This window comes from Eschrichtius robustus, chromosome 10, assembly GCF_028021215.1.
Source record: "Eschrichtius robustus isolate mEscRob2 chromosome 10, mEscRob2.pri, whole genome shotgun sequence".
NCBI lineage: Eukaryota > Metazoa > Chordata > Mammalia > Artiodactyla > Eschrichtiidae > Eschrichtius > Eschrichtius robustus.
The window spans coordinates 49,914,375-49,940,019 of record NC_090833.1 but is presented as its reverse complement, the minus strand read 5'-3'; the positions used below and the strand labels follow the sequence as shown (position 1 = coordinate 49,940,019).

General features: G+C 43.1%; 1 protein-coding gene across 1 annotated transcript in view; it reads right to left on the bottom strand.

The window, feature by feature from the left end:
• The window catches only part of APBA1 (amyloid beta precursor protein binding family A member 1), a 229,129-nt gene extending 209,448 nt beyond the window's left edge, over nucleotides 1-19,681 (bottom strand). The window contains exon 1 of the mRNA XM_068552336.1: nucleotides 19,588-19,681. The gene's annotated coding sequence lies outside the window, so the exon portion shown is untranslated. The remainder of the gene's footprint in view (nucleotides 1-19,587) is intronic.
• Nucleotides 19,682-25,645: the final 5,964 nt, after the last annotated feature.

Genomic DNA, 25,645 nt, shown 5'->3' with positions numbered 1-25,645 from the left:
TAGATATGGCAAGTGCTTTAAAAAACCACAGTAAAGGGGCCAGCCAAATTCCAAATATTACATGTAATCTCTATCTGACAGCTTTCAGGGTAGACAATAACTTCTTTCTCAGGTTTCCTGACAATATTTTTCTCAAATTTATTCTTAACTTATAACTCAAGGTCATGAAAGCAACAGTTTAAGATATGCATGTCATTACACAGAAAAGCAAACCTCAAAATAACCAAGCTTTAAAAGTTGCTTCCTTAATGCACCAGAATGTACGCTATTAAAATATTAAGATTCAAGCACATAAAAATACACAAAAATGAAACAATACTATTGAGTATCTAAAAATCTTTAGGTAAAATGTTTCTAACAGCATTGTTTTCTAGAAAATCAAGCTAAAGGTGCCAAATGACCAGTGAAGCTCGTGATAAGTCCTTTTTAATAAAGAGTGCAGACTGTTGAGCAGGGTTTTGGTGCTGGTCTCTCCGGGAGTAGGAACAGGGGGGTGACCAAGGCGGGGCTTGAAGGCTGAGCCACACTGCTGGCCCCAGCATGGGCCTGAATCCTGCACCAGCCCTCTGTGACTCTGGGTCAGAGCTCAAAGGCACTCGGATGTCCTTGTTTACAGTGTCTAGACAGGTGAAGGGCTAGTCACCTGCCTGGAAGAGCAGGGCATGGGTAAAAGTCCTCTATGCTGGCTTCCCACAGTCTGGCCACTAGACCCTTGGCCTCACCATTTCTCACCAAGAGTGATGCCCTTGAGGCAAATCTAAAGGGAGGTGAGAACAAAGTTAGGAACAAAACTATACCAGAGTCTAGGTCAGAAAACATAAATGGGTTTAACTTCACAACAAAGTTACAAGAAGCACTTGAGTAAGTGGCTCTAACATACCTAAAGCCCAGGACATAGAAGTAATTTTTCCAATTAATCAGTAGTTGATACTATAAACTTTACTATCAGCAAGTTTACATGTAAACATATTTATAAACATTTTACACAAACCATGCACCTATTTTAAAGACAAACTGATCAAATACTTAACAAATTTTCAGTTTAAGAGCAATTGAAGAGCTTGGACCACTGGTGCTATGATAGAGCTCTATGGTTTTAGGACTCCAGATGCAGTCAGTTCAGAGCAGGTCTGAAGCATTGAGAAAGGGCAATTCAACTAGGCTAACTCCTGGTTCTTTGCTCTACTCCTCATCCACGCTCTTTTTACAACAGCACTTGATCTAACCAAACTCAAGGCATCCCTGTGGATTAGAACCTCATTTCTAAAGCTATGATGCTTGATTAGCATAATCTCTAGTCCGGACCTCCCCTTAGGTTCTAGACGCCCATATCCAAGCACCCACCTTTTGCCCCTCCTTGTAGACTTCACATACACCTTACGGTCAGTGTCTTCTCCACTCCCTGCCCACCCTCCCAATGAGTCACCTTCCATTTTCCATCTCTTATTTCAGTGACTGGAGACCCCATCCCTCCAGCAGAACAAAAAACCTGGGCGTCAGCCGTGATGCCCCTTATTTCCTCGCCTCCTACACCCAATCCATCCCCAGGTCTTGATGACTTTACCTGCTAAATATCTTTAGGTCTGTCCATCTCCCAGCTCTTCTACCAGCATTTTCCAAACCATCACCTCCCCCTTGGAGTTCTATGATGGGCTCTAATGGGAATCACCTTCCCTTTTGCAAAATGTTTACAAATGTGCTTTCCCTTTTGCCCTCTTTCCAATCTACTGTCTCAGAAAAGCACAAATCTGACCATGTCTTTCCTTTATATGAAACATTTAAACGGCTCCCTATTGTCCTCAGTATCCAGCCAGCTGCCCCCACTGTCCCCTCCAGAAACCCCTTCCCCTCCCAGGGCCTTGGTGCACCCTCTCCCTTCCGCTGGGGTTACTTCCTCTGCCTCGTCTCAGTCACTTCCCCACACAGAGAAGCCCTTCCTGAGCGACCCCGGCAGGGTTGGCTCCCTGTCACACCTAAGCACCCTCACCTTTCCTTCACAGCACTTATCAGGTGTAATGACAGCAGTGACATTTCTGTGGTTAGTGTGAGTACCTGTCTCCTGGGCTCAATTCTAAATTAGTTCCCTGAGGAGAGGGGCTCCAGGGGCTCTGCTCCCATCAACCCACTGGGCCTCACACAGGGTTGGCACATTGTCCATGTGTAGCAAATACGTGTAGAATGAATGTCTTGGAGGGTGAACCCTGAGAAAGGAGTTAGTGCTCAGATCACGGTGGTTAAGGCCTCTCTCACTGAGGATCATTCTCCTGCCATACAGAGGCCGGTCTTTCAGGGCCTCAGAGTGTCTGGAGGAACATCCAGGCTCTACCCTTAACAGATTTCCCCAATATAACCTCCTGGCTCAAAAAGGGGGAGAGAGGTATTCTTTTTTTTTTTTTTAATTTTTATTGGAGTATAGTTGATTTACAATGTTGTGTCAGTTTCAGGTGTATAGCAAAGTGAATCAGTTATACATACACGTATGTTCACTCTCTTTCAGATTCTTTTCCCATATAGGCCATTACAGAGTATTGAGTAGAGTTCCCTGGGCTATACAGTAGGTACTTATTAGTTATCTATTTTATATATGGTAGTGTATATATGTTAATCCCAATCTCCCAATTTATCTTCCCCCCTTACCCCCTGGTAACCATAGGTTTGTTTTCTACATCTGTGACACTATTTCTGTTGGTATTCTTTTAATGTGATTTTTTTAAGGCAGTGAGAGCAGGTTGGCGTTCTTTAGGCATCTGATTGACAGAATCTGTTCAAGTAACAATAAAGATTTTAACTGCTACAGCTTTAATCTAAACTGAGAAAATGTCTAAGAATTGAAAAAGCAGGCATGCTCTTTCCCTCAGCCCTCTCTCCCATGAATAAACAGAAAGATGAAAGAATGAGTTAAAAGGCAGTGTTGTATAGTGGTTATATGTGTACATACTCTGAATCCTGGCTACTTGCTGGCTGTGTGATCTTGGGCAAGTCACTTGACCTCTCTGTACTTCGGTGTCCTCATCTATAAAATGAGGTATATAATAATAGCAGACTTTATAGTGTTGTTGCGAGAATTAAATGAGTTAATGCATATTAAGTGCTTTGAGCAGTGTCTTACGTTATTCAACAGTGTCTTATGTGACAATATGTAAATGTTTTCCCTTTTATTATTACTAGGTGTTTTTTAAAGCTGCTTTACGGTATTCTAGCAAAAACGAATATCATTTGGTTCGAATGGGGCTCAATTAATGTTTAAAACGAAGATGTTAAAAATTAAAGTATGCACTGGCTTGTTTTGTTGTGCATAAAACTATTTTTAATGAAAATATTCTGAATGCATAAACTTGTTGATTCAGATAAAGCAAACAAAATGTGTTAGTGGATGGTTGTTGACTTCTTAACAGAGTGTGACAAAAACATTCCTCAAATATGTGTGAATAACCTGTTCAGTATCCATTGAATTCACAAGCATATGCCTCATTTACCTTTGATATATAAAGTAACAAAATCACATTCCGTTAACTGAGTTAGACAATAAAAGTAATCAGAAAAAAAATCAAAACACATCTCTGCCCTAAAGCAGTGCATGTATACCTACATCTATCCTTGAGTTATGAAGAGGATATGTTAAGACATCAAACAGAAAGGTATTTACAAAAACAAATGATTAAAATGTTTCCAACTAGACACACACCAATCCTTATGATCAAGGAATTCCACTCCTAAATACATATCCAAGAAACAGGAAAAAAGACAGAAAGACATATACAAGAATGTTCATAGCAGCTTTGTTCATATAGCCAAAAACTGCAAATAACTCAGATGTCCATCAGCAGAACAGATGAACAAATCATTGTGTATTTATACAACTGAACACTATACAGCAATGAGAAGAATGAACCACTGATGCCTGTAATAACATGCATGTAGCTCATAGATATTATGCCAAGTAAAAGAATCTGTACGAAAAAGAAGTACATATGTGATTCTTTTTATATGAAGTTCAAGAATCATCAAACCTGATAAATGATGATAGAAGTCACAACAGTGTTTATCTCCGGGGAGGGGGAACAGGTAGAGGCTGGGGGAATCGATGGGGTGCTGGCAATGTTCTACATCCTGATTTGGGTGGCAGTTACACAGGTTTATACATATGGAAAATTCCTCAAACTGTACACTAAAGATGTACATACTTTTTGTACTTTACTGTATGTGTTTTACTCCTATTATAAAAAAAAAAAATCTTCCCGACTGGTAATTTAAATCATGACCAATTGTACTCTGATTGAACAAAACTGACTGCCATGTGAGTACTTCATGTGTTGTTGCAGAGTTGGCAGAGAACTCTTCCCATGTACACACCAAACCAAGTGTTATGGACTGAATTGTGTGCCCCCTGCCCCGACACGTTGAAGCCTCAACCTCCAGTGTGACTGTATTTGGAGAGAGAGCCGTTAAAGAGGTAAAGTTAAATGAGGTCATAAGGTTGGGGCCCTAATCCAACACGGCTGGTGTCCTTTTAAGAAAAGGAAGAGACATCAAGTATGTGCACACATGAGAAAAGGACCATGTAGAGACACAGAGCCTAGGTGGCTGTCTGCAGGCCGAGGAGAAAGGCCTGCCAACACCTTGATCTTGGACTTCCAGCCTCCAGAACGGTGAGAAAGTTGATTTCTGTTGGACAAGCCGCTCAGTCTGTGGTAGTCTGTTATGACACCCCTAGCAGACTAACACACCATGCAAAGAGGCTTCAAGAAAAACTCCGGGAGCTTGACGTAGGCCCTCTGGAGTTTGGGGACCCAGGTGTTGTTATCTGACTCTGGCTATGAGAAATCAAAAAGCTAGTCAGAACCGGCAGGGCAAAGGGAGAGGGGGCTGTGTTTGCAGCAAAAGGCACTTGTACTGCCAGTGGAACAGCAACATGTGTTTCCTGTGGACTCCACAGAAGCAGCCTGCTTGAGCTGGAGGAGGTGAAGTTGAACGCTCTATGTGTTTAACACCACTACACACCTACCAGCACCGCTAGAGCTAAATGAATGGTGTGAAACCAGGTGCTGACGAGGATGGGGACTAACCGCAGCTCTCATAGGCCATTGTTGGGGCAGTAAATGGGCCCAACCACTTTGGAAAACCTCTGGGGGATAGCTCAAAACCTAAATGTACACCTGTTCTATGACTCAGCCATTCCACTCCTATAGAAATGAGCGCTTATGCGCGCCAAAATAAACGTTTAAGGATGTTCACAGTGAGACAACCCAACTGTCCTTCAACAGAACGGACAATAAACTCAGTATATTCACACAATGGATTACCAAACAGCAATAAAAAGGAATGAACTACTGATACATATGACAACATAGATGAATCTTGAATACAGTATTGAACAAAAAAGTCAGACACCAAAGGTTACATACTCTATGATTCCACGTATATGAAGTTAAAAACGGGCAAAATGCTCTATGGTGATAGAGGTCAAATTAGTGGTTACCTTTGGGGTGCTGGTTGATATTAACTGGGAAGGGCCAAGAGGGAGCCTGGGGGGCGAGGGGGAGGGTTAGGATGTGTTCTGTATCTCGTCTAAGTGCTAGTTATATGGGTTTTAAGATACATGAAAATTCAACAAATTACACACTTGAGATTTCTATACTGTGTTCAGGTTACTGTGCAATTTTTAAAAGTCAGGAATGAGGCAGGAGTTCGGAATTTTTATTATTACACTGGACTATATTATGTGATCAGTAGACTGGATTTAACTTTTCACCACTCAAGAGAAGGAAATCTAAAGGACCAAGACTGGATTCCAACAGGGAAGAGAAAACAAGTCTGTTAAGTGGACCTGAAGGAGCCATGTAAGAAGAACTGGGGAGGGTGGCTATGTGCACCCTACTGAACCTAACCCGTTCCATAAACCTATTCTACACAGAGGGCAGTTTCTTTAACTCAAGATCCCCTAAATAACAAGACAGTGTTTTGGAGCCTGTCGAAGTTATTAGTACTTAGGTTTCTGTTTACTAGTTAACCGCCAAGATGAACTCTGATGTGATAACATGGGAACCAGGGTTCATGCTGACATCTGCAGTTTACCACGTCTGGTGGTACTATACAAAAATACTGGGGAAGACAGAAGTCCTCTTGCTTAGCCCAAAGATAGCAACAACAACCATTGACTCACAGTACCCAGCTAATGACTGTAACAGATTGTAACTATTCCTTTTGGCTAATATACCACTTTGCTAGGTGATACTAAGATTGGCTAATTCCCAACTATTAGTGTACTTCCATGGAGTTGCAGGAATATAAATGTTTAAGCATTTATGCTTAAGTAAGTGTGTGTATATACGTAAGTGTGTGTATATACATTCAGATATATTTTTCAGTCCACAATTCTACTTTAGCTTTTATTTTGAGTGGCTCCTGGTTAAAGGTGACAACTTGACCGTGTACATTTTTATCCTTTTCCTCTCAAGGTCCCACTTAAATGAGTATAAAGGCATAGATAAGCCATAAAGCCACAAAGAGAATAGGAGAGAGAATATCTACAAACGAGATTTTAACACATTTCTTTGGAAGTGACTAGACTGTAGAACCCCAGGGATACAGGCCTGGCAAAGGATGGAGGTACAGAAGGCTATGGAAACAGGCGACTCACTGTAACCAGACAGTTGGATCCCAGTCCTCTGCTCGATGTGACACACACATATCACCAGAAGCCAGCAGCCACTTCTCAGGAAAAAGACTGGCATTTGGGGATTCCCAGGGAAGCAGCTGGATTGGCTCCCTGGCCGACCGCTCCAAGGAGAAGCCACTGGTCTGGTGGTGGACAATGTTGGTGTCACATCCAAATCCCCACCCGGTCAACAGCCAGCACCTACGACTCTTTTGGGGAGGGCTGCACTAGCTTTGCTTTTTCAAACAGAGAACCAGAAATACCTGAGAATGTATGTCCCCCTCCCCACAGTACCCCCTCATGCCCAGGGCCTTTACCCAATGACTGACAGGTATGGAGTCTGTACTGCCAACCCCACTGACTCTGGTGGGGACAGTCCTGAGGCCACATCATACCACAGCTTCCCCACCCTCGTGCCTTTGGGATCATACCCTGTTTGACTGCCTCTCCCCTCCCTTCCCAGTCTCCTCTGGGAGCATCTCTTTAATAAAGCAGTGCCTGCACACACCCTCTTTTCAGTGTCTGCTCTGGGGAGCCCAACCTAAGACCTTTACAAACCCTGCCAACTAATACAGATGCCTGGCCATCTTCGGTGTCACAGCCTTAATATGAATGGACAATCCATGATGACCAGACATTAGCTGAAAACCTCTGGCATGGAAGGGAGCCATCCAAATAAGCCATGAGATGTAAATGAGCCCACTGTAATTCCCCAAGTGGAAGAAAGAAGGAGGAGGGGGGGTGTAAGAAAGGAACAAATTTACTCAGTAAAAGAAGAAAAGGTAAGACTCATTGTGCAGATAACATAATGAACAAAACCTTAATCATCCACCTGCATAAGCACAGTCTCTACTTCATCAAGGGGAGCCTCATGCCACACAAGAAACCGCAGACAGATGGGTAATTACCACCCCCCCACCTTGCAGTTCTCAGGTAAGCCTGCCCCCCTCCCTCACCCCCTCTGCCTCTATCCACCGAGAGTAATTTTGAAAACAGTCTTTGCACTGCCAGTAAGTGGTATGTTGTGTCTCACCGGGAGCAGCTCAGACATAATAGGGAACAAAATCCTGGGCGCCTCAGGCTCCATTCTTCCCCAAGCAGGCTTCGAATACCTCACACGACTTAAATGTAATATGCACTTCTAACACTGGATTAACATTCTGTCTTCAAGGCTAGACAGCATCTACCAGAGCAGTAACAATTTACGCCAAGTCGAAAGCACACTTGATAATTTCTTTTACACCAGCCGTGGATCTTTTCTCCAGGTTAATACGTTTTGGCAGACCAAAAAAGGTAAGTGCTTATTTGAAAGCTGACCTAACTGTTCTTTTCCTTAACAAATTTTAATAAGGGGCATAGACTATTAACAATTTTGGTTCCAATTTTCTAGCATATTCCTTCCCCCTCCTTAAATACACACACACGTACACGCACATATATTTAATTTCCTCATGACAGAACACAGAGTAATATCTTCATCACAGACTATTTGGAAAAATAACACACATGCATGCTGCAATTCCACCATCCAGTTTCTGCCCATCTTATTTTGAGAAGAAAATTTTAGATTTATATATTTCCTAATACTGCCAACTCCCGAGCCTATATACCTACTAAGAAATAAAACAGGAGTTGTGTTCAAGGCTTTGCTCTTAAGAGATGTGACTCCTTGATACCTGTTGAGAAAATACAGATGAAAAGATAAAATACATTCTATCATTCTATCTTTATATATAGCCAAATGCAAAGTTCTGGCCCCTGAGTTAAATTTTTGGGAAAGCACAGCAAAAAGCAGGGCTGCTGGCAGCTGAGGCACAAAGCACGTCAGCCTCCAGAGCTCCTACAGTGACAGAAAGCCCCAGGGACCAAAGCTAAACGTTTGGCCACTTCAGTTATTCTCTAACAAGCCCTTTTTATGCTGAAATGTTGGTTTTGTTTTGTCTGTTTGCTTTCCCCTTCTTTCTTCCCTGACATTCTTTTCCTTTTTTGGTTAATAGCAGGGGGGAAAAACATGATTCTTAAAGCCCTTAAATTTAATTACAAAATGTTAACTTACTCATTCCCAAAGGTTTACTAGAAAATAGACAGAATTCCTTTTAAAGATGGAAAAATAAGATACACAGAAAAGTAGCAGATTTTCTCATCATATAAATCATATATTCAACAAATATGTATTCAGCATATACTATATATCTGTGTATATGTGTGCAGAGTATCTACATGCTATTAGCCTTCCCAGTGCTAAAGGAGATGAAAAAATGGCAGTGGGTGGGTGTATATTTTGGAAGGACAAGAGAGGGATGGAATAGAGTGAGCACGCATTGCTGCAGTCCAAAGTGAACTGGAGTTGCTCACTAACAAGTGGTACAAAGCGCTGTGAACATTTACACCAAGAGTCAGCAAGCTAAGTTCCATGCAACATATCTGGCCCAGTGCCTGGGAGTTGGGAGTGGTTTTACATTTTTAGATGGCTGGAGAAAAATCAAGGGAGGAATCAAAATTTTGTGACAAGTGAAAGTGATACGAAATTCAAATTTCAGCATCCAGAAATAAAGTTTTATTGGAGCACCGCCCTGCTCATTGCTTTACACATTGCCCACCACTGAATTTGCACCACAGCAGCAGAGCTGAGAAGTTGTGACAGAGACTGTGTGGCCCCTCGGAACCTATTTACTATCTGGTCATATGCAGAAACAGTTTGCCAACCCCTAGCCTAGAGGAGGGAGATGTCACTTCTGCCCAAGGTCATTATGAGGGAAGTGACAAACCTACCTTACTTTCCTATAGCCCTTGATAGCCCATGTGACCCTCCCAGTGGCCCTTTGGGGGACGAGAAGGGAAGGGCAGGTTTCATCATTCCCCCCTTTTACCGCTGGGGAAGCTGAGGCTCAGCCCAATCTAGAGACTTGTTCAATGTTGGTAGCTAATCAGTGGCAGTACCACATTACATATGTCTTGAGCCTTTCTACCCCAGGGTGCAGAGATTGGAGAGATGCTGGTGCAACAGCTACGCATACACAGACATCCCAGATGGGACAAGGGCACCATAAACAAGGGAGTCCAGCTGGGCAGCTGGTGTGGAGGGCTTCTGCTGGGCCCCAGGACAAAGGAGACAGGAGCTGTCAGGGTCTGCTCCCATCCCTGGACCCGAGGTGAGTCTCTCTGGCCCTGTCCTTTAGTCACTGAGAGAACCTCTGAGAGACTCAAGTCCTATCGGTAACATAAGTCCTCTCCTGATACAGTTATGAAGAGTAAGTGAGGTCAGTATGAGAAGCAAATGAGTTAACTGTGTATGTATAGTGCTTAGCACAACACCTGGCACTTCGTAGCTATGATGTTAACCTGCTTTCATTCACTGGACGGGGAGCCTACTGGGCTTTGAAAACAGGAATTGACATGTCCTTCCACTAGACAACAGGAGAGCCATAAAGAGTGCAATCACACCTGAACATCAGACTAGGTTAGACTTTCACACCACCCAACACTATGGAAACATTCCACCTGTGGAACAAATTCTAGCTCCTTTAAAAAACCCTCCTAGGTATTAGCTCAGGAAAAAAAGACTCTTGTACTTTCAAGCTATTTGGAAGAGAAGTGGGTGTAAAATCTAGTTTTACATCTAGGAAGAAATGTTAAGTTGAAATTGAGAATTCAGTAATTGAACCGAACATCTAGAACTCTTGGGGTTTGGGGGCAGTGGTCTGAGAAAGAGGCAGGAAGGGAGAAGGGCAGGAAAGAACCATGAGGAGAGATTAAGCAGACCCATGAGTGATGATCAGTCCAGCAATGCAGTCGGGACCCAGGGGCCGAGCATGGTTCATACAGCCCAGGAAAGCCGCTAGATTTAAGAATCAATCCATTCATCTTGCTCCACTTTCCACACTAATAATTTCTTCTCTGGGAAATAAAACATCTACTCAAAATAAATTTCCTTTTAGTATTACTGTGACCTCCTACACTCATACTACCAAATATCCAAATATGCTAATAATTTGAAACAAATTTTAAAAACTCTCTGATGTGAAATTATTTCATACTATAAGGAAATAAGCACTCTTCTGATGGATGTAATACAACAGAACACTGTTTCTTAAACCGCTTGTCAGGACCCATTAGAGCTGAAATCAGTTTACTGCGTTGACAACCATATAGAATAGAACAGAAGATATCCAAGTGCATTACACATAATAAAGGACAAGTATTGTTAAGTGAATCTTTTGTTTCAGTTATATGTTTGTGTATGTGTGTGTTTACACACACTCATCTATGTTGCTAGGCTATGATGTAAATGGTATTCTCACTAGAGATCGTGGTCAAACAAGTTTAAAGGCATTGAGATAGTGTGATCCATGTAGGTAAATCCAGTATAAAAATCCTAATTCATTGAATAGCCACATGAGAGGGTAATTATTATTCCTGATAAGTGGAATTTCTTTAAATGATAAGCTCTTCCTTTGCATTTAAGGTATGCTACAATTTACAGGATAAAGGATTTATGCCCACCTTGTCATGTATACCTCTTCTCTAAAATAAAGTGTATCTGTCAATTAATACAGAATTGATCTTGAGATACAAAATTTATCAAAAGTCAGAAACATAAATGGTTACATTGTTCAGAACGATGGCTGATCACCTGCTTCATGAAACAAAATCACTGAAGTATTTTTCACACTAATTAATCCACCATGGAGCAGAAGAGGAGGAGGCTGGAGAGGAAACAGTGGGCAGGGATGGCTTTTACCACCACTATAGTTGAACAACCCCCATGATTACCTGGTGTATACAAAATAAGATGAGATTCCTAGTCCCCCCAAAATTAGATTTCGGAAGAGAGAAAGTCACCTTGTATTTAACTCCATATGAAGTCTCCCATCCTAATAGGCATTCCCTCAATCACTCTCTTCTGAATGCCAAAAAGCAAAAAGTCTATTATCTCCAAGATAACAGGAACTGAAATCAAGCAATTCATTAATCCTGGAGGTGATGGCAACTGATTTTAAAGGGAGAAACCATGTCAAAAACATTTACCCGGTAAGACTGAAGATTTTATGAAAAGGAGATGTATGTTTCAGAGGTTACTTGAGAACTATTTGGAGAAGATAGCCAGAAACAACTGCAATCAATACTAGATAGGGATGCTTACGGAGGTCATAGGATTGAAATAGAATAGATGAATGAATGAATGAAGGGGGCCAAGATTTTAACACCAATTTAAGAATATACTCCTTCACAACTGCCTGCATTGGATGTCCGACAAGTCATGCAGAAGTGCTGGGTTGTGGAGAGCAGGAATATACGCCTATAGGAAGAAAGGAAAAAAACAATTGTTCTTACGCTATGTGAATGGGCACACGGGGCTTAGAATTAAGTGTACAGGGCCAAAATCATACGGAAATTCAAGAAGTACTACATTTTAAACAAGTTAGATAGAAATGAATATGCCGAAAGTGGCCTAATGATGAAAAAGACTCTGAAGTCAAAGCACTTGAAGAAATGATTTTGTGAAGTGCAAAAGTAGAAGAATGTCATGTTTTTATTTTATTTTATTTATTTATTTTTGGCTGCGTTGGGTCTTCGTTGCTGTGCACAGGCTTTCTCTAGTCGCGATGAGCGGGGGCTACTCTTCATTGTGGTGCACGGGCTTTTCATTGTAGTGGCTTTTCTTGTTGTGGAGCACGGGCTCTAGGAGTGCGGGCTTCAGTAGTTGCGGCACGTGGGCTCAGTAGTTGTGGCTCTCAGGCTCTAGAGAGCAGGCTCAGTAGTAGTGGCACATGGGCTTAGTTGCTCCGCGGCATGTGGGATCTTCCTGGACCAGGGCTTGAACTCGTGTACCCTGCATTGGCAGGCAGATTCTTAACCACTGTGCCATCAGGGAAGCCCCGAAGAATGTCATATTTTTAAATTACTAATTTTATATAATGTGAGTTAAAATATATGCAAGTAGATTAATAAATATAAGTAGATATTTCATCCTTTATTTACATCCCTAAAACGTGCTTATTCAAGTTGATGTAAAGCCATTTAAAAAACCACCTCGTTGGAAAATTGGGGACCACCTCATAATCAAGGGTACCTTATACATGGGCATATGTGGTAATCTCCATCCCAGATAATTGAGGATTGTCAATAGTTGGCTTGTGAGTGAACCTGAAGAGTAGGAAGCTGTTACAATACACTAAAATCCCTAAAATAAAATACCAGTAACTGCTATCAAACAAATTCTTATCTGTTAAAAATTCCCTATGATATCCCTGTGCCATGTGCCACAGAGGCTGTTGCTGTGCTGTCCCCTCAGCCCACTTGGGAGTTCACCTGTAGCTCTGACGGACAGTTCCCCTGCACACTGACAGCTTCCCGCCTCTAGCCCACTTTTCCTCTCTGCTTAGCTACCCAACGGCTTTCTCTGGTGCCTCCAAAGCTTGCTCAGGCTAATACTGGCAGCATTAAAGTGCTGGGGACTTAATGCCTCCAGTATTAAATGGTGGATAAAATCCCAGTTTCCCCACTGCTTGGTGGACAATCATAAAGAACAGAGCCTCCATTGCCCACAATGTTAATCTGCTCACTAATCTGCCTCTTTTCTTACTGGTTTTCCTTCCTTCCCTGTCTCATTTTCTCCATTCTTTCACGTGTGCTTCTTGGGATCACCTCCCAGATAGACTACTTGTACCCAAGTCGTCGTCTCAGGCCCTGCGTGCATAAACTACTTAGCATCATGTGGTGATTTTGTGTCCTCTTTGAAAAACAGGTGTCTGCAGGAATCAAGGTAAAAGAGCTTTACCCTCATTCTTTACAAATGAAAAGATCTTTGGAAATATCTCATCCATTCCTTTCAATAAACATTTGATGATCCCTTACTAAGGCAAAGAGTTTTTCTATGGGTTGCAGCGTATGCCCAGATGAACAAAATATAGTTCTAGTTTCAAAGACCTTAGACTTGAGAATGAGACATGAAAGATGGAAGAAGAAAAGGAACCCTATCACTGAAGAAGATTCAGGCCACAGAAAAGTGATGCGCAGTTCCAAGAGAGGGACTACTTCCAGCTGACTAGTATTTCATCACTACTCAGACACAGCCACTCTTCAAGTTTTCTAACTCAAACGTGTGATTGAGGACATCTATCTTTTTATAAACTCAGCACTGACTCACCCACAGGTCAGCCCAAACATGGTACGTGTGATACAGCCTTATGGGCAACTGATTCAATACCTAAAGGCAAGGCATCACATTGCAGGGTCCCTAAGTGACCGCTCCAGGTATCATGTGTGACACTACATGGCCAGGCGAAGCAAGGAAACCAGTGAGGCTTCCTTGATCATGCCAAGCATGTTCCCATCTCAGGCCCTTTGCTCTTGACATTCTCTGCCTAGAAGGCCCTGCCCTCAAATACCTGCATGGCTCACTCTTTCAGCTGCTTAAGCTCTCTCTGCTCAAGGCCTTTCCTGATCACTCCATATAAAATAACAGCAACCCCTACATCACCACACTCTACTCCTTCCTTGCTTTCTTCTTCATGGCAAGCACTGCCACCGGACATATTATATATGTGCTTATTTATGTTTTAATCTCCTCCCTCTAAAAGGTCGGTGGTAGTAGGGACTTTCTCCCCCCCCTGCTGTATCCCTTGCACCAAGAATAGTGAATGGAAGAGAGAAGGTGCTCAGTGAACATTTGCTGAAGGAATGAACAAATGACTTCATCATCAGAACCTCAAAATCATCACTCACCACAATCGAATTTCTATATACTTGTCTGGAATCATGACATGACCCTTTAACTCAAGGGTCTAAAGGGTACAAAATTATTTTGTGAAAAAAACTTTTGTAAAGCTTCAATGTGTATAGCAGGTATGAATAAATAAAAGTTTTAATTTTGTCATAAACTTGGACAGGCCATGGAATGCAACTCATTCAATGTCCACAGTGTAAATAGGAAAGAAATCCTGAAATTTTAGATCTTAGATACTGTACCTATTTTACTAAAAGAAATAACTTATTCATGTATTCCTGCAAAAAATACTTATTGTGTGCTTATGATGGGCATGGTGTTGGGTGAAGTGCTATACTTGATTTTTCTTTTGCAACATTCTGCCATTATAGATAGGGAAAGTTCATCTTTTTAAAAATACTTACATTTTCCCCCATTATTTATTGAAGTGGGCAATCCCTGAGAGAAAATAGTCACAGGAAATACTTCAGGTGCAGTCTTTTACTCAGCTAATTTTAAAGGCAAACATTTTTCTCTTTTGATTGAGTTTAAGGGAAGGAGGAACCACTGTATTTAACAACATTTAATGTTATTAATTTTAATAACAAAAATTACATAAGTGGTTGTCAAACTAATTACATAGGGCTAACTGGTTCCACCACAAATTCATGCTCTCCAAACAAGGAGGCCCTCATAGTTGGGTGATAATCTTTTATTCACCCCTGATTGACTCACCACTACATTTCCACAGCACTTAGTCCAAGTCTTTATTATTCTACCCATGACCTCAACCTGCCCTCCTCTCTCTGACTTGACTTAGAAGACTATAGCCAAATTCCTTTCTTTCTACCGCAAAGTTCCCATGCTTCTGTCTCAAAAGAGTGCCTCCTTTGAAGAGTCCCATCTTTTTAAAGATTCTGTCCCATCAGTTTAGCCTCTCCCTTACATTTTTGATCTCTTTTCCCTTCAATGGTTTCTTCTCCTCCGCTTATAAAGTAGGCTCAGGTCTTCTTATACTAAAAAATTACTTTCCCTATACTACACCCTACCTTTGATGTAGTAAACTCTCTCTCCTTCTCCTTCACCCCACTTACTAAAAAGGAACTCTGTCCTCACTGTTTCCATGTGCATCACCCTCTCCTCTTTAACCCCTCACAGGCTGGCTACACTTCTACCTGCCTCAAGATAATCAAGGAACGCCAGGAGTCAAATCCAATGGCTCTTCCTTCACTGCACCTTCATCCCCTTGTGCCGTGCTATAGGAACGACGGTGCTCCCCTCACCTTTCCCAGCCTCCATGAACCACACTACTGCCACCACATTCCTCCAACTGCCCCTTGTTTAACATTGTTCATATCCGCTTTTTTCTCTTTTCCTCTCCAACCCACAGACATCCCCCAAGGATCCTACCCTTAGCCTTCGCCTCTTCTTGCTCCATTTTCTTTATTGGCCATTCCTGAGACATTAAAATTGTTCCTAAGTAGATGACTTACAAATCTCTCTTTGTAGCTCTAACCTCTCTCCAAGACCTACCCCTGTATGGTAGTCCCTTCATTTGGACAAACCTGTCAGGCCCAAAATGAAACTTCTTTTTTCCCCTCTTCCTCATCCTCCTCTGAAGCTCCTGCTTGACAATGACCCAAGCATTCTCTCAGCTGAGCCTTACAATGACCTCTGACTTCCCTGCTCAGTGTTCAGGTTATTCTTGCGCCCTGTCTCTTGAGTCTGCCCTCTCCCCTTCACTCCCACTGTCTCATTTCCTCTTACCCCTAATTTGACAATAGAGTCTATCTGGTCTAGCTACTGCCATTCTTTCCTCATTTCATACATCCAGCACAATGCTTCAAGATTAGCACCCTGAAGCACAGTTCTGGTCCTGTCAACCTTCCTCCTCAGAAACCTTCCAAGGCTCCCTGGCAGTTACTGAATACAATCCACAGAAAAGTTGCCCCACAGCCTTGAGTGACCCTCTCTTTCTTACCTTACTTCTCACTTCATCTCTGGGCATCTCCTACGCTCCAGCCAGAGCACATCATTCTTTTTTTTCCCCCAGTTTTACTGAGAAAGAATTTTTAAGCACACCATTCTGTTCCCTGAATGGGCACATAATTTCCACCTTTGCTACGCTGTTCCTCCCCCGAGTATGCCCTTCCTTCCCCGACAGCCCAAACTCCACCTATGTAAATGTCAGCTCAAAGGCTCCCTCTTCCAAGAAATCCTTCTTGATTCTTCCTTCTGAAGTCATTGTTGTATCCTGTGAACTCCTACAGCTCTACAGGCGTATAGCTTTTTCAGCACTTAACCATTTTCCACCATTCTTGTAGTTCGTTACATGCATGCCCTGTCTCTCCTTGCTGGCCATGAACTTCCTCTGGGCAGGATCTAAGTCTCCTTATTCTTCAAATCTCCAGCTCCCGTAACATTTCCCAAACCCTATCCAAAGGTATACACTGCCTGAGATGTAGTAGGCAACTAACAAACGTTTGTAAATTAATCATTGTGACCCAAAGGGTTAACTTTGGGTTTTAGTGCTTGAAATTCTCTCAACTGTAATAACAATTACTTTTTCCTTGCAGGATGTAAGTCCCACCTCCCCCACAGTACCATAGTTTATTCCTTTTGGCCCCAAAGGTCAATTTTCAGATGTCTTTTATTCCCAAGTCTTCCGAAAAACAAACTTCTTTAAAAGACCCAATAGTGGAAAAGAAAAGAATTAATGCTCCTTTAAGTGAAGAAAATGCATCCATGCAAAACAAATTACTTGCTGCAGGCTACAGCAAAAGGTACAACCGTTTAGCAGACTGAATTACAGGATTCAAGCTGTATCATTAACCTTAATAGTCCAATCTTTAGAAAGCTGGGCATTGCATTTTAAAAATCATCACAGTTACATTAGAAAGGAAATCACTAATTCCTGAGTCATCAATTGTGCTGTTGTATAATTATTCTTTCTCTAAACAGTTGATTTACCTTGATAATTGTTAACATTCTTAAACTTCCTTGTAAGATATTGATATCTCCGTATTTTACTTGCAAATATAAAGACGACAACTTTTTTTAAAAAAAAGCTAAAACCTCTTAGAATGCCTTTTACATTCCAAAGTACTTTTCTCAGAAAGAAACTGGCAGAACTAATAAGAGAGTAAAGAACTAAGATTCCAAATTCATTTTTATAAATCTATCCTTAAACCTTGGATGCGATCCAACAACCTCATATTAAAATTTTAGAAGGCTTGACTTAAAGGACATGAGGAAATTTACTTTAATGCTCACAGCTCCAAGAAAACCTGGTCTACGGTTCATCATTAATTAAGAGAAGAAAAAAACATATGTGGACAGCCCTGCTTCTATTATTTTCAACACAACCTCTGCAAAACAAAACAAAACAAAAATTTTTTAAAAGAGAAAGAAACGTCTGATGCCAACGTGTTGTATACTTACTTGTGTAGCTATGACTGCTACAGGCTCTTCAAGAGGACCGAGGCAGCCAGTTTGGATTCTGACAGCAATGCAGTAGAATCTAAGGTGTTAACGATTAAAATAGGTTCTAAGCAGGTTAACCTAGTCCCACAACGTTTTAATAAAGAAGTATCAAGATACTAAGTGTAAAGGTGCATTCATTCCTATAAATACCGCAGGAGAAATACAGGAGCTGGGGAGCCAAACTGCAGTCGGCACGCATATGAATATGCTATCTCCCTTCCTATCTCTCTCTACCCAACCCCACACAAGCCTATCTTTATCACACAGAAACAATTAAACAGCTATAGGCTTTGGATGCAATTCTGGGTCCTGGCTCCCACTGGGTGACTTATTGCCAGCTTGACATTTTCCAAATTCCCTACTAGCAGGCTACATTGGCTAGGAAAGCAGACACACTGACCTGGGACCCCATCACCATGGGTCTTTGGGGATTTCAGTTCCCGAATAATACATGGTACCACCTAGTCATTGTGAAGGCTGGAAGAGTGGATGTCACCAGCAGTAGAAATAAAGTATCCCTTTTCCTAAGGAAAACGCCCTGCCTGTGTGACGCTGACCAAGGCTGGAGGTGGGGGGATACCAAACATTTCTCAGTATGATCTTTTTCTTCTTTTTAAATACTACCCTCCATCTCTTATACACACCTCCAGAGTTCATTCTACAAGAACCCACAAAAAGACCATATTCTTCAGCCATAAGATTTCCAGTGTTTAAATGTGGAAGAAGGTCTAGTTCACATTCAAAGTTATGGGGACAGAGAGAAGGTTGTGACCATTAAAGACCTTTCTCCTTCAGGTCAGACAAGAGATAAACAATAGAAACTGCAGAGTCAGGGCATCTAAGACCCTTACAGAACAGGGGCTGAGGAGAGGACAAGTGTCACAGGATGCAAGCTCCCTTCAAAACCTGGATGCCAGCAAGCCCAGAAAGGGTAACCATTATCCTGTTTCCCTGCCATGTGCCCAAAGCCACATGCACACTTCCACATCCCCATGTCAAGAGACATGTGAAAAAAGAGGGAAGTGAGGGGAAGCAAAGGGAAGTGAGAATCCCTACACCCGGCCATCCACGCGGCAGGAGCAGAACCGAGACTGTGCTCAGAGTTGCAGGGTCGAAATAACGAACACTGTCCTACAGTCAACGGGTGGCAGCAAGTCAGGGCACCCGCAGATCTCCGGGTTTGGAGAGCAGTATGCAATCACACGAGTATACAGACATACACAGATTCACACACATGGGATTTTACAAATCCGCACCACCCCAATGCCTCCCTCCACACTCAGACACCAAGTGCATCCTGCCCACTTCATCGTTGCCATCACCACACTCTTTCTCCCGGAGAAGTCAGCCGAGAGCTGAGGGATCCTAGCGGGGATTCCTGGAAATGTCATCCCCCAACACCTTCCCCCAACACCGTACGCCACCCCCATCCCTTCGGCTCTACCTTTTACACACACACACACTCCTGCCATGACTGTCATCAGGCCCGCCGCTACCCCCAAAGCACCGCACCTCAGCGCGCACCGGACACCACCTACCCTCAGCGACCCCTTCCCCCGCCCCGTTAGCTCGATGGCTCAAGTCATTGCCCCTGGATGTCGCCGGCTGTCCCCTCTCATCCGCACTATTGTCCCTTGCAGGCGCCCAGGGGCGCCCTTCGGCGAGGACCGGGTATCCATCGGGGGCAGCATCAGCACCGGGGACCCCGCATTCACCCACCCGTCCCTGGCGGTGGTACCTTGCCTGACAGCTGGGTCCGCGGGCCCGCGGGAGCAGGCGGTGCTAACGACAGCGTTGGTGCCAAGGCTGGGAATAAAGCTCCACTCCAGCCGCTCCTACCTCCCGCGCCACCATCTTCTCCCGCCGCCGCCGCCGCCGCCGCCGCCGCCGCAGCGACCGCAGCCGCCCTCGCCCAGCTCCGGCTGGGGCTCCGCAGCCGGCGCTCGGGCCCCTCCGGTCCCGCGGCCCCACCCCCTTCTCCCCACCCCTAGTGACGCGCGCCTGGGCTGAGCTGGCGGACTGGCGAGGGAGGGCGCCGAGGGGAGCGCGCGCGCACGCCGCGTGCTAGGAGCGTCCTCGCCTCCCACGCCCACCTGCGCGCACGCGCAGCGCGCGAGCCCGAAGCCGCGGGGCGGTGTTTTCCATGCGCCGCCCCTGAAGCTCCACAGTCGCGGCGCGGGTGGGCGTGAGAGGCGCTACTGTCTTTCGCAGCCCATCGCGCCCCAGCTCGGGCGGGCGCGTCCTGGGGTGCGCAGGCCCCACTGGAGCTCCCCGGACCCCCTCCGGCTCCCGGCCCGGCGCACGGAGCGGGAAATGCGGCTGCGGGACCTCCACCCTCCTCGGTAGAAGCCCAAAGGGGTCCCCGGCTTCCTCAGCAGCAGCTGTGGCCAACCTCTGCTCGCGGGACCACGAAGCCCGGCCGCCGCGTCGGCTCCTGAGGGGTGTTCCCTTTCCTGAGTTACTACCGAGCTTTCCCGCTCTTCCGGCCCCTTGAATGCTGCCTGCACTGCGCGGCCAGGCAGGCGCACAAGGCCCCCCAAGAAAATGGGGTTGCTGGTGTCTCTGGAGCGCGCTGCAGTTCTGCGTTTTCGCCGCTAGGGAGAGAGCTGCTCGGGTTTGGGGCGCGTTTGCAGCCCTTGAGGGGAACTGCCCAGTCCTGCGGGAAAGAGCAGGAAGCATCTGGATTATGATGCCGGGAGTGTATTTGAGCCTGGTTTATGGCATCAGCCCCAGATATGCCTGGAAGGGAGTAAGGGAGGGGACCTTTGCAGCAGGGACCAGGTGGCAGGCGCTCTGTGTTAATGAAAAGCAGTGGGACGGACAGGCCTCGGGAGACCTGGGTTCTGGCGCCGGCCTGCCTCACCTGTAATTGGCAGTGCACTATGGGCAAAATCATTTCCCCTCTTCACAGATTTCTTAGCAATAATAAGAAATGATATTTGCACAAAGCCTTATAGTTTGCAAAGCCATCTTCATACACATATTCTCATCTAGTAAAATGAAGGTAAGCTTTGGTTATCTAGATCCCTTGGGAAAGAGATCTTCTATCACATCGTGTTTCCATATTATTTTGAGCACAGTGCCTCCAGAAAAATCTGGGTATGTAGCCTGAAGCATTCTTGAAGTTTTGTGTTTCAGTTTTAAAATTCACATGAATTTGCATTCTACTCCACAATGAATCTCTCTCTCTTTTTCGCTTTAATAAAGCAAATAATAACTTCCCCTCCTCAAAAAGATCTTTTAGTAAAATTGAAATATTATATACTAGGAAGATGTAACATACTTGCCCTGTGACCTTACATTTCCATTTTTTTTCCAGCAAATATTTATTCGACATGTGCTCCAGACAAGGTCCTTGTTCTCCCAGAGCTCTCAGTACACTGGAGGAAACAGGTATTAAACAATCAGACTAATAAGTGCAACCACGATCAGTTCTCAAATGCAAAGGTGCTAAGGGTTCACAGAAAAACCTAATATATTCTCCAGGATTGGGTAAGTCTTTCCGGGGAAGTGACCTTTCAAGTTGCCCAGGAGAGGCAGCACTGAGACACTTACAGGTAGACAGAAGGAAGGAAATGTGCAGAAGCCCACCCAGGTGGTGCTGAAATGAGAGGGAAAGGAGAGCCGGGTGGGAGAGGCAGGCAGCAGCAGCAGCCAGAAACTGTAGAACCCTGTGGGCCTTTTTGAATAAGGATTTTATCTTGTGAGCCTTGGAAGGTCTCTGAAAGGCTGTAAGAGTTGGGAGTGAGTGATCATGATCACAGTTTAGTTCTTTAAAGATGGTTGAGGTAGTGATGTGAAGAAGTGATTCATGGAGGGTAGGGTCCAGGGCAGAGAGAATCTGAGCCCCATGACACATCCCTGCCTATATGCTTGGTGAGTATTTAGAGTTTTTAGTCTTTACACTGACTGCTCTTCTGTTTGCTTTTAGTTCTTCCCTCTGCTTTCATATGTACCAGTTTGGGGGCCTTTCAGAGTGCCTCTCTGTAATAGTCCCTATTTTGTTACTTTTAATCTGCTGCAGTTTAGGAAAGAAATTAACTAATCTTGTTAGAATTTCAGGTTCAGTAAGGGGTTGTAGGTTCTGAGTGAGAAGCTTTTTCTGTGCATATGCTTGGTGTCGTTTGGTTTATTATCTCAGTGATCTTTCTGCTTATTTTCTGCTTTTGTGCTGTGCTTACGGTGAGGCAAAATTCCTTGATGCATGAATGAGAGATGCATTATTACTTTAATAATATAATATCTTTTCTTCAAATTTTGCATCACGGGATTTTTGTGCAGATTAAAGAAAGTGAGTGAAATTACTCTGTGAAGTATTAAGTGCCATATAAAAGAAAATAATCATTGTTATAATGGCAGCTTAGAGACTTCCAAAACTAATTAGTTACCAAATATTCACATCTTGAAAACTCACTCCCTCCTCTTCCCTCCACCCTCCCACGAAAAAACACAGAGATGCCTATTTCTTTTGGAGAGCACAAACTGTCTGAAGTGCTCATGTTACTCTGTGCCTTGGCTGGCAGGAAACTCAAGCCAAATTTGCAGGTCATTGTAGGAAATGGGTAGATCCATATAACATTCATATCTATGTCATAGCTCTTCCCTTCGTCTTGTTTTTCTGTTCTATCTGTAGTTTTCCTGTGCCTTGTTTATTGGTATTTTTCTACTTTATTATAGGTATTCTTATAAGCCACTTCAAATATTTGTATCCAGCTATTTTAACAAGGGTCAGAACTGCTGTTCAATGTTTCAGAAGCCAGGATATAAAATACTGGCACCCTGCCAGCCATTGTAGCGGGTACAATACTATAGACACTGTGCCAAGTGACTTGAGTTTAAATTCAGGCCTTGTCCACCATTGCATGTGGATCTGAAGTCTCTGTGCATGCCAGTCTAGAGCCTCCTATTACAAGCACACTCAAGTTTGTCTCCCACTGGCTCATAGATAATTTCATAATTTCCTTTAGTGTGATCTCCAAGTTCCCGAACTCATCGGCCTGCCCTGTACTTACAAGTATATCTTAGTGGTATAAGCACGGTTTGTTCAGTTGATGAGAGGGCAGGGATCCATGATCTTTTACTCATTTAGGTTTCTTTTTCTCAGCAAAGACCTGAATATTCCAGGATTAACTAAATTCATTGACACTTCAAAAGAGTGTGACCATGTCTTTCAGCCTCTGTTATGATTCTGGACAGCCCAAACTGGACATGTCTCTTTGGGTAGTGGTAGATACTTTTGCTTGACTTCAGAAAGTTGCTTAGTGATTGCCTTCTTTCTGTCTCAGTCCCTGAGTTTGTCTTATGAGCTGAGGTTGTATATAGGACAAACACTCAGCCACCTTCAGGTAATGAGGTTTTTCTTGAGGATTTCAGTTTTGCTAACATTTGATAATCTAGCAACCTTTCTAATCTACAGTATAGTTATTTTGTCACAGAATTTTAAATGTATGGACAAAATAAACAATTATGAAATGGACATATCGTAAATTTCAGTGAATTTACTTTTACACGCTGATTCTTATTTCACCAGCTTTTTCTCTAGACATACATTCCGTCCTGGCTTCAGACAGATCCCCGTCTTTTCTATTCCCCAAACAGGTCAGGCTCCCTCTCTCTCTTCCTTGAATCACATTCACTGTGCCCTTTTAAAGATTCCCACCAGAATTTTGTACTGTGGCTATGCTTATCTGACCCATTGGAAGATATTCTGGTTCCACACATAGTAAGTCTACAGCTGAAAATGGAGTTTCTGAATGAAGAATGTCATGGGAACATATTGTCTTGTTTAAATGGTCATGTGCCTGTTCCTGAACCAACGTCCATGGCCAGTGGCAGGACTCCCACCCCTGGAGCTGGGTTGATCCTCCTCAAACCACGTGGTTGATTAAGGATAGAGCAGACCTAAGTATTACCACAAAGAGCGGGAAATGGACAGAAGAAAGCAACTATCTTGTTCATCTTAGGCTTATACCAGAGAAAAATGAGAAAATTTAACATAAATGTACAATAATAAGGGAATTGGCACATATATTAATATGTCTTTACAGTGTTATATTATGCAGCCATTAAAAATGTTATATCCACAGATTTTTTAATAATATGAAAAAAACACAAGCTTAAGTTCTCATCACAGTTTTTATTTTTTTTATTTTTTTTAAACATCTTTATTGGAGTATAATTGCTTTACAATGGTGTGTTAGTTTCTGCTTTATAACAAAGTGAATCAGTGATACATATACATATGTCCCCATATCTCTTCCCTCTTGCGTCTCCCTCCCTCCCACCCTCTCTATCCCACCCCTCTAGGTGGTCACAAAGCACCGACCTGATCTCCCTATGCTATGGGTCTGCTTCCCACTAGCTATCTATTTTACGTTTGGTAGTGTATATATGTCCATGCCACTCTCTCACATTGTCCCAGCTTACCCTTCCCCCTCCCCGTGTCCTCAACTCCATTCTCTAGTAGGTCTGCATCTTTATTCCCATCTTGCCCCTAGGTTCTTCATGACCTTTTTTTTTTTTTTTAGATTCTATATATATATGTGTTAGAATATGGTATTTGTTTTTCTCTTTCTGGCTTACTTCACTCTGTATGACAGTCTCTGGGTCCATCCACCTCACTATAAATAGTTCCTTTTTATGGCTGAGTAATATTCCATTGTATATATGTGCCACATCATCTTTACCCATTCATCTGTTGATGGACACTTCAGTTGCTTCCATGTCCTGGCTATTGTAAATAGAGCTGCAATGAACATTTTGGTACATGACTCTTTTTGAATTATGGTTTTCTCAGGGTATATGCCCAGTAGTGGGATTTCTGGGTCGTATGGTAGTTCTAGTTTTAGTTTTTTAAGGAACGTCCATACTGTTCTCCATAGTGGCTGTATCAATTTACATTCCCACCAACAGTGCAAGAGTGTTCCCTTTTCTTCACACCCTCTCCAGCATTTATTGTTTGTAGATTTTTTGATGATGGCCATTCTGATCGGTGTGAGATGATATCTCATTGTAGTTTTGATTTGCATTTCTCTAATGATTAATGATGTTGAGCATTCTTTCATGTGTCTGTTGGCAATCTGTATATCTTCTTCGGAGAAATGTCTATTTAGGGCTTCTGCCCATTTTTTGATTGGGTTGTTTGTTTTTTTAATATTGAGCTGCATGAGCTGTTTATATATTTTTGAGATTAATCCTTTGTCCATTGACTCATTTGCAAATATTTTCTCCCATTCTTAGGGTTGTCTTTTTGTCTTGTTTATGGTTTCCTTTGCTGTGCAAAAGCTTTTAAGTTTCATTAGGTCCCATTTGTTTATTTTTGTTTTTATTTCCATTTCTCTAGGAGGTGGGTCAAAAAGGATCTTGGTGTGATTTATGTCATAGAGTGTTCTGCCTATGTTTTCCTCTAAGAGTTTGATGGTGTCTGGCCTTACATTTAGGTCTTTAATCCATTTTGAGTTAATTTTTGTGTATGGTGTTAGGGAGTGTCCTAATTTCATTCTTTTACATGTAGCTGTCCAGTTTTCCCAGCACCACTTATTGAAGAGGCTGCCTTTTCTCCACTGTATATTCTTGCCTCCCTTATCAAAGATAAGGTGACCATATGTATGTGGGTTTATCTCTGGGCTTTCTATCCTGTTCCATTGATCTATTTCTGTGCCAGTACCATACTGTCTTGATTACTGTAGCTTTGTAGTATAGTCTGAAGTCAGGGAGCCTGATTCCTCCAGCTCCATTTTTCGTTCTCAAGATTGCTTTGGCTATTCGGGGTCTTTTATGTTTCCATACAATTTGTG